The 12,968-nt window shown below is 39.3% G+C and overlaps 1 protein-coding gene across 2 annotated transcripts in view; it reads right to left on the reverse strand.

Moving 5' to 3' along the window:
* The window catches only part of LOC127512748 (ras-specific guanine nucleotide-releasing factor RalGPS1), a 148,567-nt gene that overhangs the window by 46,487 nt on the left and 89,112 nt on the right, over positions 1–12,968 (reverse strand). The window lies entirely within an intron of this gene.

Raw genomic sequence — 12,968 nt, forward strand, 5'->3', positions numbered from 1 at the left:
CGACAGTGGAGGCGGTGCCGCAGTGGGCACCGTAATGTAAACGTAGTGGTGGCATATCATATTCTAATTTCACCCTCACGCTCATGTCGATATCGCAAGACAGTTTTTCACTCACGTCACACTTTAATATCACGAGGTCTCACTTACCCAGCCGTCTAATCACAGTGGAGAAGGGGCGGGACAAGTATAACACAAATATAACTGCTTGTACAATGACAACAGATGATAACAACAAGCACAATAACGGAACAAAATCATTTAAAACAAGAGCCAGAGCAAATACTTTACAATGTATCAGCATTTTTTTTATATAGAAACAGTACAGAAAAAAACTATCTGTGAAATTAGATACTAGTAACACTTCTGCGGATATTCTGTATCATAGCAAGCAAAGCGTCTCAACTGAAAAAAAAAGCTACGCTGCCGAAGCGCTCTCAAGCGCCCACAGATAGGCATTTTCAGCAGAGTGCCTGGAGTTTTCAGCTGGCTAAAAACGCTTTGGTGGACACACAGCCTAAATGTTCAAAAAACACATTATTGTTCACATATTTGACATTGTTGCAGCTGCTCTCTTCCCAGACTGTCCGTAACGCTCTGATTAGTTCCTGTCTCTATGAAGCCCCTCCTTCCAAAAAGCAAAATGCGCTCTGATTGGTCGACTGGACCAATGTGTTGTGATTGTTAACTGTGACATTTCTCAAACACGCTGGAAGCAGTTGACCAGTTAAATGTTAACACACTAACTCAACCAGGCCACACCCATTTATTTTCCATATGCCTTGGGTGGGAATTTTTAAATGAGGAATATTGTGACGTAAAGAAAACTCAAGACTACAATGGAGGCGTTTCAGGGAGTTCAGAAAAAGTGTGCACTGATATAGAGAATAACACCTTTTGGAGTGAATTTCTAACTTTGCAGACCCTTTTCATGCTCAAAAAGCAACATTAAAGAAAGTTAAACATGTAATACAACTTCTTCATCTGTATTGTAACTGCTCTTAATATTGAATTATTGGGAAAATAAAAGAAGGTTTATTATATAACGGTCATCAATACTGTAACTATATTTTTTTATTAAAAAACTAAAAACACCACAACTAAATCTCAGTAATTTTATGGTTTAGCCACACAGCTGCGAGCGCTATATCATCTCTAAGCTATTTAGTCTAAAATACAACTGCTACACCGCAATGAAACATCATCATGTTCATAACATACAAAATTCATTAACAGTAATCCGTATAATGTTCCATGCAGTCATTCCTCCGCAGGGAAAAAGCGTGTTAATGACAGGCCGTTCCAAAAGATCAGCTTCTGATTGTTGTACATTTGTGCTTGATTTTTGTAACTATACACAGATTAGTCCTCAGTGCTTCCAGCTGGACGTCCCACACGCGGCTAAGGTAGAAGTGACCCTGCGTTTACAGCAGTTATTCTGGAGGGAAGGAATACAGCCCGTGCACGACTCATGGGACTGTAGTGGGAATTGCGTAACATCAGCTGACAGCTGTTGGGATTTGTGGCTGGGAGCTTTGGGCCTGCAAGAATACAGCCCATCACAGTGAATTCATCATGACAATCACAGTATACAACACTCATCCAGTGCAAGAGCAAGCATGAACTAACCTACATGGACACATACATTTATACTATTGGTTAGCTGGTGTGCCGCACAACACTGGCAGAAAACAAGCTTTAAATAAATTAGATTTTTTTTGTAGTCTGAACAACTGAAAAAGTATCCCATACAATTTTTTACAAGATTTTTTAATTACCTAACTTTGTTAGTCATACAACTAAAGATTTAGCAGTCAGTTTCTCTTTACTATACACATTCGGTTTCTCTATCAGGTAGGTGTAGATGTCAGGCCACTCAACCAGAGGTAATCCCGTCAGATCATCCATCCACTGAGTGAGCGTGTACGGATCGGCCAATCTGGTTCATTTAAGTCAACTTTTTCAAATAACAATCTCGGTCCCGGGTTGTGATTGACCTTACATATTCAGATAATCTTTACGAATCTTTTCGAATCAGTGGTTCGGAGCATGTATCAAACCGCCAAAGTAAAACTGTAATTTTGACCTTCAACCATTTGGAGAGACCACTGAAGTCCACTATAAGGAGAATAATCCTGGAATGTTTTCACCAAAAACCTTAATTTCTTTTCGACCGAAGAAAGACAGACATGAACATCTTGGATGACATGGTGGTGAGTAAATTACCAGGAAGATTTTATTTGAAAGTCGACTTTATCCTTTAAACTACGCCAGAGCACGTACACACCTCACATGTCCAAGGCAGTTGGACATAGTGGTGTATTAGAGGTAAAAAATGATGTTTGGTGTTTTAGGACATCAATGTGTCGTCACGAGCCGCAGGGTTTAATTTGGATTTGTCTGTGCATGTTTTTTTTTTTTTTACTCTTATAGATTGTGTTCCCATTGACATGCATTATACGACTGACAGACTGCAACGGTTGGAGTTAAAAATCATCATTTGTGTTCTACTGAAGAAACAAAGCCAACTACATCTTGGATGCCCTGGGGGTAAGCAGATAAACATCAAATTTTCATTTTTGGGTGAACTATCCCTTTAATTATCTGGCTGTCAATGGAGGCCTCACTGAGCCATCGGATTTTAATCAAAAAGATCTTAATTTGTGTTCCGGAGATGAACGAAGGTCTTACGGGTGTGGAGCGACATGAGGGTGAATAATAAATGACAGAATTTTCATTTTTGGGTGAACTAACCCTTTAAAAAACAAGCTAACAGAACTTGCTAGCTAGCATTAGTGAAGTGGTCAGAGGAATCGTTCTGCCTCCACCTAAGCTCCACCCATAAAACAACATCACAGTGTTTACTTACTGAAAAAGGATCTATAATAGCACAATAGCAGTCAGTCCAAAGGTTTTCACTTACAAATCTAATAAAATCTAGTCTAATCAAGGCTTTATTCCTCACCAAAACTGTCAAATTGTTAGCACATCCATTCACACAGGTGTGCGCATCTGAGTGACTCAAGGATCAGTGCTGCGTAACGCTGCCGATTAGCATGCTGACAAGTTAAAGCAGACGGACTGTGTGTTACGAGGGGGAGGGAAGGAGTGTGAGATGTTTGAGGCAATAAGTCTGAGCTGTCAGGTGATTTTTCAAGTGTGTGTTACGAGGGTCAAGGGAGCTGAACTGCTCTGAAAGGGCCAACGGCACAAATGTTGACTCTACAGAACCATTTGTGCCCAAGTGCCTGTGATCAGTCACACGTTTCCCCTCCGTCAGCTGCATCGCGCAAGATACGAAAACAAACAAATTAACCCAGAAAACCCACATGCAATGAATTAGCCTGGCATGTGGCCCCAAATGAGCCAAGGGGCAATTTTATTCCCGTTTGAAGGCGTAATGGACACGGTTTGATCTCTCGAGTGTTTCCAGCATGAAGGACAGCAGTGTTCGGAGCAGCCGATGAAGATGGATATAATAACAGGTTTGTTTGGGCTCACGCTCGGCTAATGAGCTGACATCATGCCTGGATGGTTTTCTCACCATTTTGAAACAGTAGCCCTTGCTAAGTAGAGAACCAGGGTAATTTCAGGTGGTTAACCTTTGATTTTCACACTGGATAAAAGACGGAGATCTGATTGTTGGTGCAAACCAGCCAGTCTCCAGGTCTACTCGCTAGGGGTTTTATTGCACTTTTCGCACCACATGCACCATTAGAGCTTTAGGCGATGGGAGCCTGGGACTTCAGTCAAGGGGCAATAAAAATAAAACAAGTATGATGGACTTGCCACATGGAGGGGGATTTAGGGAAGACGGTCCTCAGAATGAGAGGAGAGACCCTACTCATAAAACAATCCCCAGCATGCTTGAGTGTTCACTATAAAAAAAAGCACATATAATTGGGTGAAATAGTAGCCAAGCTCACAGTCAAAACATAAACACAGTGCTGAGCGTGTAATTGCTGAGAGAAGAATATATATGCCGTGTCTTATGTGCAGTGTGTTTATGTAGGTTTCTTTATGTTCTTCAGATGTTATTGGAACACACTGGAAGTTTATTGTACATTAAACATATTTATTAAAGGAATAAAGGGATTCTGTCATTATTTACTCACCCTCATGTCATTCCAAACCCATTAGACCTTTGGTTAATCTTCAAAACAAATTAAGATATTTTTTTTTACAGAAACCTGAGTGGTTTCTGTCCGTCCATTGAAAGTCCAGGTAACCAAAATTTATGAGATCACATGGAGTGAAAAAAGAATCTATTTTAATCGAGCCGTTTAATTCAAGTCTTGTGAAGAGATGCAGTCTCTTTTTTCACATATAAACACACATACACATGGCGAATCACATATGGTAAATGTGGAAGATCAAGCATGCATCATGTTCGTACCTCACACGCTAAAACCTCACTGAAAATGAAAGTGACGTGAGGCCAAGTATGGTGTTCCATATTTGGAATTTGTGGAACCCATTCAAGTGCATACACACACTGTGAACACATATCCGGAGCAGTCGGCAGCCATTTTTGCTGTGGCGCCTGGGGAGTGATTGGGGGTTAGGTGCCTTGCTCAAGGGCACTTCAGTTGTGTGTAATGAGAGTGGAAAAGAGCACCGTTCATTCACTCTCCCACCATTTCCTGACAGTACTGAGACTCGAACCTGCAATCTTCGGGTTACAAATCCAACTTTCTAACCGTTAGGCCACAACTGCCCCCACAGTTGGTTCTCATGTATCACACACACGTTTGAACTACTGTGTTTACCATATGTGATGTGCTCTATGTATGTGTGTCGATATACGTTAAAGGGATAGTTCACCCAAAAATGAAAATTCTGTCATCATTTACTCAGGTTGTTCCAAACCTGTATGAGTTTCTTTTTTCTGCTGAACACAAAAGAAGATATTTTGAAGAATGTTGGTAATCAAACAGTTGAGGTCTGGTTACCAACATTCTTCAAAATATCTTCTTTGGTGTTCAGCAGAAGAAAGTTATTCATACAGGTTTGGAACAACTTGAGGGTGAGTAAATGATGACAATTTTCATTTTTGGGTGAACTATCCCTTTAAGAGTGATTGAATCTGCTCTGAAGAAAGCCAGGCTGCACCGAATCCAAATTATAAACATCCAACAGGTTGAATATTTCCAATCAGAAATCCTGTTGTGTGGGGGGGAACCCCAAGGACAATAGCAAATGCACTCTGTAGATTGTCACATGGAAGGAAATGATACCCAATCAGAAAGTGAGCTAATGGAAGACGGAAGCATAAGACGACTTCATCCAATCCAAAGATTTTTCAGTAAAAAGCAGTTCAAACACTATTATCTGCAATTCTTCTTGCCAGTCGTCCGCCATGTTTGTTTACTCTAAAGTCACGTTTGACCGCGTGTTCACAGTCGGGACTCAACAAAACTAATAAATCTATGATTTTTTTTATCATCACGTTTGATAAGATTTTACAAATCTTTTAGTGTGGGCCAGCCTCACTGGCCTGAGCATTTCGAGAGTCTGAACTTCAACATGAAAAGAGCGCGAAGAATGACACAGAAAAGCAGCTCATTATGATGTGTGTACACTGTTGTTTTACAAGCGTCTTTGATCAGAGGTCACAGAGAAGGGGTTGTCCTATAAAAATAAAGGTCCTGGGGAGTCTCCTTTCAGGTCTGACATTCCTCTAGAGCGTCTTGATGACAGACGTCTTCCCCTTTCTGTGAAGCGAACGGCATTGCAAATGGGGTCACTAAGCACATTACAAACTTGTGTAAATACTAACAAATGTAAAATATGTTTTGTACACTACCTTGATGGTAAGTAAACTGTTTTGTGCACTGTTCCTTTACAGAGTGGCCCTGACTCAACATGATGTAACACTTATATTTATAGTCTGAAATATTTCTGAATACAACAGGATATACAGTGAATAAAATGGACAGGACTTAATTTGATCCACTGTGGATTAATTGGACCATGTCACATAAAAAATGATGAATGATTATGAAGACATATTTTTTATATGGAACACATTGATGAATCTTTCACAATAAGACCAAGACCATTTACTTACTCATTTATTGAGTAAGTAAATAGACTATTTTGATTTCATGTCAAACAAAATGTTGTATCACCCTGTAAAGGAGCAGCCAGTGTTGTCTTTGCCAAAGCACTGTGTTTGTCCATATGCTTTCCTGGTTTTTTTTTTCCTTTCAATAATAAATAAGGTTAAAATTAAAGGCAGAAGCTCAGGACGTGCTTGCAGTACAAGTCATGTTGTGAAGCTTAGACATCATTCGAAGTGTTGGATTGCGCAGCTTTTCCTTCGATGTTCTGTCGATGGGATCATAATTTGGCAGCAGATGCTGTTTTTAGCCTCCGCTGTAAAATGGGATGAGGTCAGAGCTCAGAATTACAGTAAATCTAAAAACATTTAGGAAATCACACTGAGACATGGACATTGTCGGAAAGCAAGTGTTATTTTCTTTTTCCTTTTAGCTTTGTGGGCCAGTGTTGAGAGGGTCTGTTTCAGGGATGTGTAGCGCAGCCCCTCACCTAACGGGACGTGGTTAGTGTTGGTGGTCCATCCGGGACCGCAGGGGAGAATGGAGAGCTGGTTAATCTCCTCTGGAAGTCTCACGTCATCCCTCCCATTTTTTGCAAATTATCCAGCATGTGTGCCTGTATCATCCAGTGTTATTTTAGTATTATTTATATACTATTTTAGTTTTTTTAACTAGCTTTTTTTATTTCTTTTTTTTAATTTTAGTTTTAGTGAAAAACACTTAAAGAGCCTTAATGAACTAAAACAGTGTTATTAAAACATCAAATTCAGTATGAATATCTCTTCATCACCTGTTAGTGGGTGGATAAATTAGGCAGCAAGTGAACATTTTGTCCTCAAAGTTGATGTGTTAGAAGCAGGATAAATGGGCAAGCGTAAGGATTTGAGCGAGTTTGACAAGGGCCAAATTGTGATGGCTAGACGACTGGGTCAGAGCATCTCCAAAACTGCAGCTCTTGTGGAGTGTTCCCGGTCTGCAGTGGTCAGTATCTATCAAAAGTGCTCCAAGGAAGGAACAGTGGTGAACTGGCGACAGGGTCATGGGTGGCCGAGGCTCACTGATGCAAGTGGGGAGCGAAGGCTGGCCCGTGTGGTCCGATTCAACAGACAAGCTACTGTAGCTCAAATTGCTCAAGAAGTTAATGCTGGTTCTGATAGAAAGGTGTCAGAATACACAGTGCATCACAGTTTGTTGCGTATGAGGCTGCATAGCTGCAGACCAGTCAGGGTGCCCATGCTGACCCCTGTCCAGCACAGAAAGTGCCAACAGTGGGCATGTGACCATCAGAACTGGACCACGGAGCAATGGAAAAAGGTGGCCTGGTCTGATGAATCACGTTTTCTTTCACATCACGTGGATGACCGGGTGCTTGTGCGTCCTTACCTGGGGAACACATGACACCAGGATGCACTATGGGAAGAAGGCAAGCCGGCGGAGGCAGTGTGATGCTTTGGGCAATGTTCTGCTGGGAAATCTTGGGTCCTGCCATCCATGTGGATGTTACTTTGACATGTACCACCTACCTAAGCATTGTTGCAGACCATGTACACCCTTTCATGGAAACAGTATTCCCTGGTGGCTGTGGCCTCTTTCAGCAGGATAATGCAAAATGGTTTGAGGAGCACAACAACGAGTTTGAGGTGTTGACTTGGCCTCCGACATCCAGGTGGTCATAATTTTATGCCTGATTGGTGTATATATATTCACTGTATGGAAATAAGAAACTCATATCATACCGTTATAAAAAAACTACATCTGATTTTGTGTTCCACGGAAGAATGAAAATCATGCCAATTTGGGTTTGAAATGACATTTTGGGTGAGTAAAGTTAACTATTCCTTTAAGAAGCTTGAGAGTACTAGAAGATCGACATTGCCAATATCTTTTTTCTTTTAACCATTCAAGTTGGCATGAACAGAAGCTGCTATAGTCTTTTCTTCCCTACTGTGACGTATATCTGAGTGAAACTGCTTCTCAAACAAGAACAAATGTAGGGCGGGGCTTGATTTTGTCCATGGGGAATTGATTGGATGTTTGTGGTTTGCTGTTGATGGATCTCACATGAGTGAAGACTGCTCCGCCCTCACACCAGTAAACACATCATCAGAGAAGAGATGTTGCTGCAAGAGGGAGGGGAAGTTATTTTGATTCAAGATTACGAGGCACATATATTTAAAAAAAAAAAGTGATGTGCATGGATAAATCATTTGTAATAAACAGCAATATTCGTGAATTCATGGTGACTTAAAAGTGAGCTCAATACATCAACTCACTACCACAAAATCCCATCTGCGCTACACTAGACATCTAAAACGTGTTGCTGAATCTTTCCCATTGGATTTGCCTAATAGATTTTCAAAGGACTCCTGAAATTAACTGACATACAGTCCTTTTGTGTGGCCTAAAACAGCATGAGGCAGATTTACAGTAGACATGCAGGGCGCTGCCGTTTTCACAAATAGATTTACACTGAACAAAGCGAGGACATGCTGCAAAGCCGGTTCAAATTGCAAGTGACTCCCAGGAGTCCAGCTCAGCAATGGAATTTCAGCATAAATCATTTCATGCTGAAAAATAGCATGTACTGTCTCCTTCGTAGCAGACTCGTGTAGAGTTTTCCCTGAGCACCGGACGGATTGCAAACTCTCTTATTGAGGCTTAAGATGCTATTGTTAGATTGATTGGCACATGGATGTGTGCGAGAGACCACACAGCAGGAAAAATGAGGTGAGTCAGCGGGAACAGAAAACACCCATCAGCCTTTTCTTCAGTAATCTTGTTACAGACAGAGCCAGACACAGTGTGATGAGCAATTCTAGTAAAATAAAACGAGATTTTTTTATCTTCTCAGTTTCTGAGTGATTGCAAGGTAGGTACTTTACTTGCTGGTTCATGTGTAAAAAGTATGTAATGCAATGTGCGTCTGTGGGATTCAACCCGGTGAAGAGCAATAATAAAATATAATAATACAGTCAAAATTCAGATACTTCACTGAAGAGTCTCTTTAGGGAAAAAAGAGCTTTGTGCTGACAGGTGAAGGAGCGTGTGAATGTGTGTGGGCATGTAGCTGTATTAGCCGTCTCCTTTTTTGTCCACAGGAAACAGTTGGACACACATGCAGAACCCCTGATTCTGACCCTTCATCCAAAAACTCAGACCACCAGCTCTAACCATCTATCAAATCCCTCGTTTCTACTTCGAATCAGCTCATTAACTCATTGCAAACAACTGTAAACTTGCCATTTATACAGCATTTCCAAAGAGTTTTCGGGAATACTTTCTATGAAGCCTGTATAAGATAAAGCAATAAAGAACATGCAGCGGTCTGTGATTTTGTGAAGATGAGGAGTGTTTTTAGGCACAATGTGAACTGGCTATGAAAAATGATATTAAAAATAATAAAAATAATTATTATTAATAATATTTGTGGTAATTAATCATTTAAATTACTAATTTAAATTAATTATTAAATTAATAATTATCACTTTAAAATTTGTTAAATAATTTACTATAACAGTTACAGTTGACAATAACATACCAATTTTAACTTGAATTATAAAGCATTATAAATACATTAAAAATTGCTTTATGATGTATTTTATAAAGTGGATAGTTCTGACACAAAATTATTATTAATCTATTATTTTTTTTAAACTATTTTAATACTTTTAATTATATGATAGTTATTACTATTATTGATAATAATAATTTATAATTTGTTATAATATTATGTTATTGTGAATTGAGTTATAGAGCTATAAGAGTTATATTTAACAATCAAATATATTAATAATTAAAATAATGACACCTATTTTTGGTTATATAAGAGTATAATGCATCAGAAAAATCAGAAATAATTGTAAAGAAAGTAAAGAAAAATTAGATTAAAAAAAAGCATAAATACATATATACAAGCTTCACAGGAAGGCTTACAGAAATGATCTTGAAATGTCGAATGACAATAGCAGCTGCTTTTTTGTACAGTTGCAAAAACTGCAGCCACATGATCATCTGAGTAAAGCAGGCATTCCTGCTGATCACTTCCCAGCAATCCCAAACAGGGAGGAACAATGTGCTGATGCAGACACAGCCGGTCACAAGGTTTGGCATTAAGACGGACATAATGGAAAACGCATCGCAAGCGGCCACGGGCAACAATACATAACATAGTTCATTCAGTACCTCTCTTAATCTTTCTTTCTGCACCTACTTTAATTGGCTCACATGTGTGTCCCATCAATCATCTGGAAAAGACAACAGGAGGAAGTGAGATCATGCATGAACCATAAAACTTCACGTTTTTTAATGGACTCTTTAATGGATTAGCTAAATGTACATGATACAAAATATGCATCCAAAAAGTGATGAGATAAATATATCTTGTTTTCATGAACAAAACATTGGGTGATCAGAAGCTAAATGCCAGATAATTAACATAATAATTCATCCGGTTGGTGAGGTCTGAAAACGCGCTCTGATGACGGAAGTGATCTCTCGCGTGTATATGTCAATGAGTGCGAGCGATCACTTCCGGCATCAGAGTGCATTAAGACCTCACACACTGGATGCTCAAGGCAGTTGGACATAGTGGTGTATTAGAGGTAAAAAATTATATAAATACTGTTCGGTTTCTTGCACAAACCGATCGTTTGGTGTCTTAGGACATCAATGTGTCGTCATGAGCCGCAGGGTTTAATTTGGATTTGTCTGTGCATGTTTTTTTTTACTCTTATAGATTGAGTTCCCATTGACATGCATTATACGACTGACAGACCGCAACAGTTGGAGTTAAAAATCATCATTTGTGTTCTACTGAAGAAACAAAGTCACCTACATCTTGGATGCCCTGGGGGTAAGCAGATAAACATCAATTTTTCATTTTTGGGTGAACTATCCCTTTAATTCAACCAAGGTAAGTGTTTGCTAAAAAGCTCACCCACAAATAATTTCATGTTTAAAGTCATTTCAAGTTCATTTCGTTTTAAATTTACAAAGTGATGAAATCTGAGTGGGTGAGTTGTAATTAGCATTTCTATTTCCACCAGTTTGACCCATTCAGGCCTAATAATTGGAAGTTATCATGACAATTAAAAGCATAATCAGCCAATCACAGTGACATGGAGGGACTGCATCTCTCTCACGTGACTTTTCACGACATGTTTTAGGAGCTCAGTGAGAACAAGGGAGACGAAACACACTCTGCTTGCTTTCAAACTTCATCCACTTTACATTAAAAATAAAGTTTTTATAGGGACTTTCACACCAGTTAGTTCTAAGAACTCAGTTATAAGAATGAGCCACTAGGATAGTTCCCTAAGAACTAATTTCCCCCCTGGGCCATTTTTGTAGTTGCATTCGCACCGGCAGTAGGAACTCTGAAGCACCCAACAGAGGCGTCTTTAAGCACGGCATTTACAAACATCAAAAAACTGTGGATGGGGGATGCCGTGATCAGAGCTGCGTTTATTGTGTGTCATGGGTTTCGTGACATCGGAGATGGAATGTAAAAGCATATATTTTATGCGATTGAAAGAGCAAAAAGTGGGCTAAGAGACGAAATCTCCTATGACAATTTGCAGTCCAACCCCGGAGACAACAGGTAAATGCCGTTATCGCTGTTTTCCATGTTCGTGGAGTAAGTATGTTTACACAGCTTTTTAAAAATGCCGGGTGCCGGTGTTTGACATGCGTTTGGCCAATCAACGTACACTTACGTCACTGATAGTTCCTATAGTGCTGGTTTAGACCCTACTTTGAAGTAGGAGCTAATTTAGTTCCCCCAAAAGAAGTTCCTTGTTCCTGTGGTGCGAACATGGCAAAATCCGGGTACTTCAGCCAATAGTTTTATGAACTATGACAAGGTTCCTCCAGTGCGAAAGCCCCTATTCCATAAAGAACTTTACTTTATTGTGAACAAAAAGTTTCTTTCAATTTTTTAAATGTTCTACACACCAAGAAAAAAGAGAAGGTTCTTTTAATAACTGCACTCTTAAAAATAAAGCTTCCAAAAGGGGGTTTTCACAGTTTTGCCATAGAAGAACCATTCGATTCCCCAAAGAAACGTTCAGTGATCAGTCTTTAAAAGAGCCATGTTTTTCTTAGTGTGAAGAACATTTTAAAAATCTAAAGAACCCTTTCCACTACAAAGAACCTTTTGTGGAATTGAGTTTTAAGTTTCTTCATGGAACCATCGATTAAAAATAAAGAATTTTTATTTTTAAGAGTGTGTTCAGTAGCTGCGTTTTCGTTACACTTCAAATTACGCAAATTGAAATTGCGAATTGAAAATACGCCCAATGGAAATGTGTCAATTTTGCAAAAACTCCCATATATCCCAAAAAAGTTTTTATGCTCGCATGAGATGGTTTTTCAGGCAATTCGAAAAAGGAATATTTCGACAAAACTGCAATGGAAACTGTTTTTTTTTACATTTACAGGTCACCTGGTGTATGTAAAAGTCGATCATTCTTTAAAGTTGGCACGGTATGTTTGGACAGAAGACAGCGTTCTTTATTAAACTCATAAAAGACAAAAGAATTATGGGAATACTGGATTCTAAACAACAAAGAAATGCCACAATTTATCAAGACCTCGAAGCAGATATGAGGAACACCTAGAAAAACCTCATACGTAGCCGCTCCAAAGTATAACTCGCCTACATCTTCTTCGATTAAAAATAATGGCTAGGGCAGTGGCTGCGATATACTTAAACCTTCTAACATCTGTTGCCATGATTTTTGGAATGACTTATCGCAAGAGGAAAAAAAAGGTTTTAGTCGCATAACATTGGTTAATGGAAACGCTGTCATTTCGTAATAGTTTTTTATGGACATTTAGAAAATATTGCAAAGGTTTTGCGCAAATCTGTAATGGAAACCCGGCTACTGAAAGGTTCTTTGGGGAAACAAA

Source organism: Ctenopharyngodon idella, chromosome 5 (genome assembly GCF_019924925.1).
Source record: "Ctenopharyngodon idella isolate HZGC_01 chromosome 5, HZGC01, whole genome shotgun sequence".
Taxonomy (NCBI): domain Eukaryota; kingdom Metazoa; phylum Chordata; class Actinopteri; order Cypriniformes; family Xenocyprididae; genus Ctenopharyngodon; species Ctenopharyngodon idella.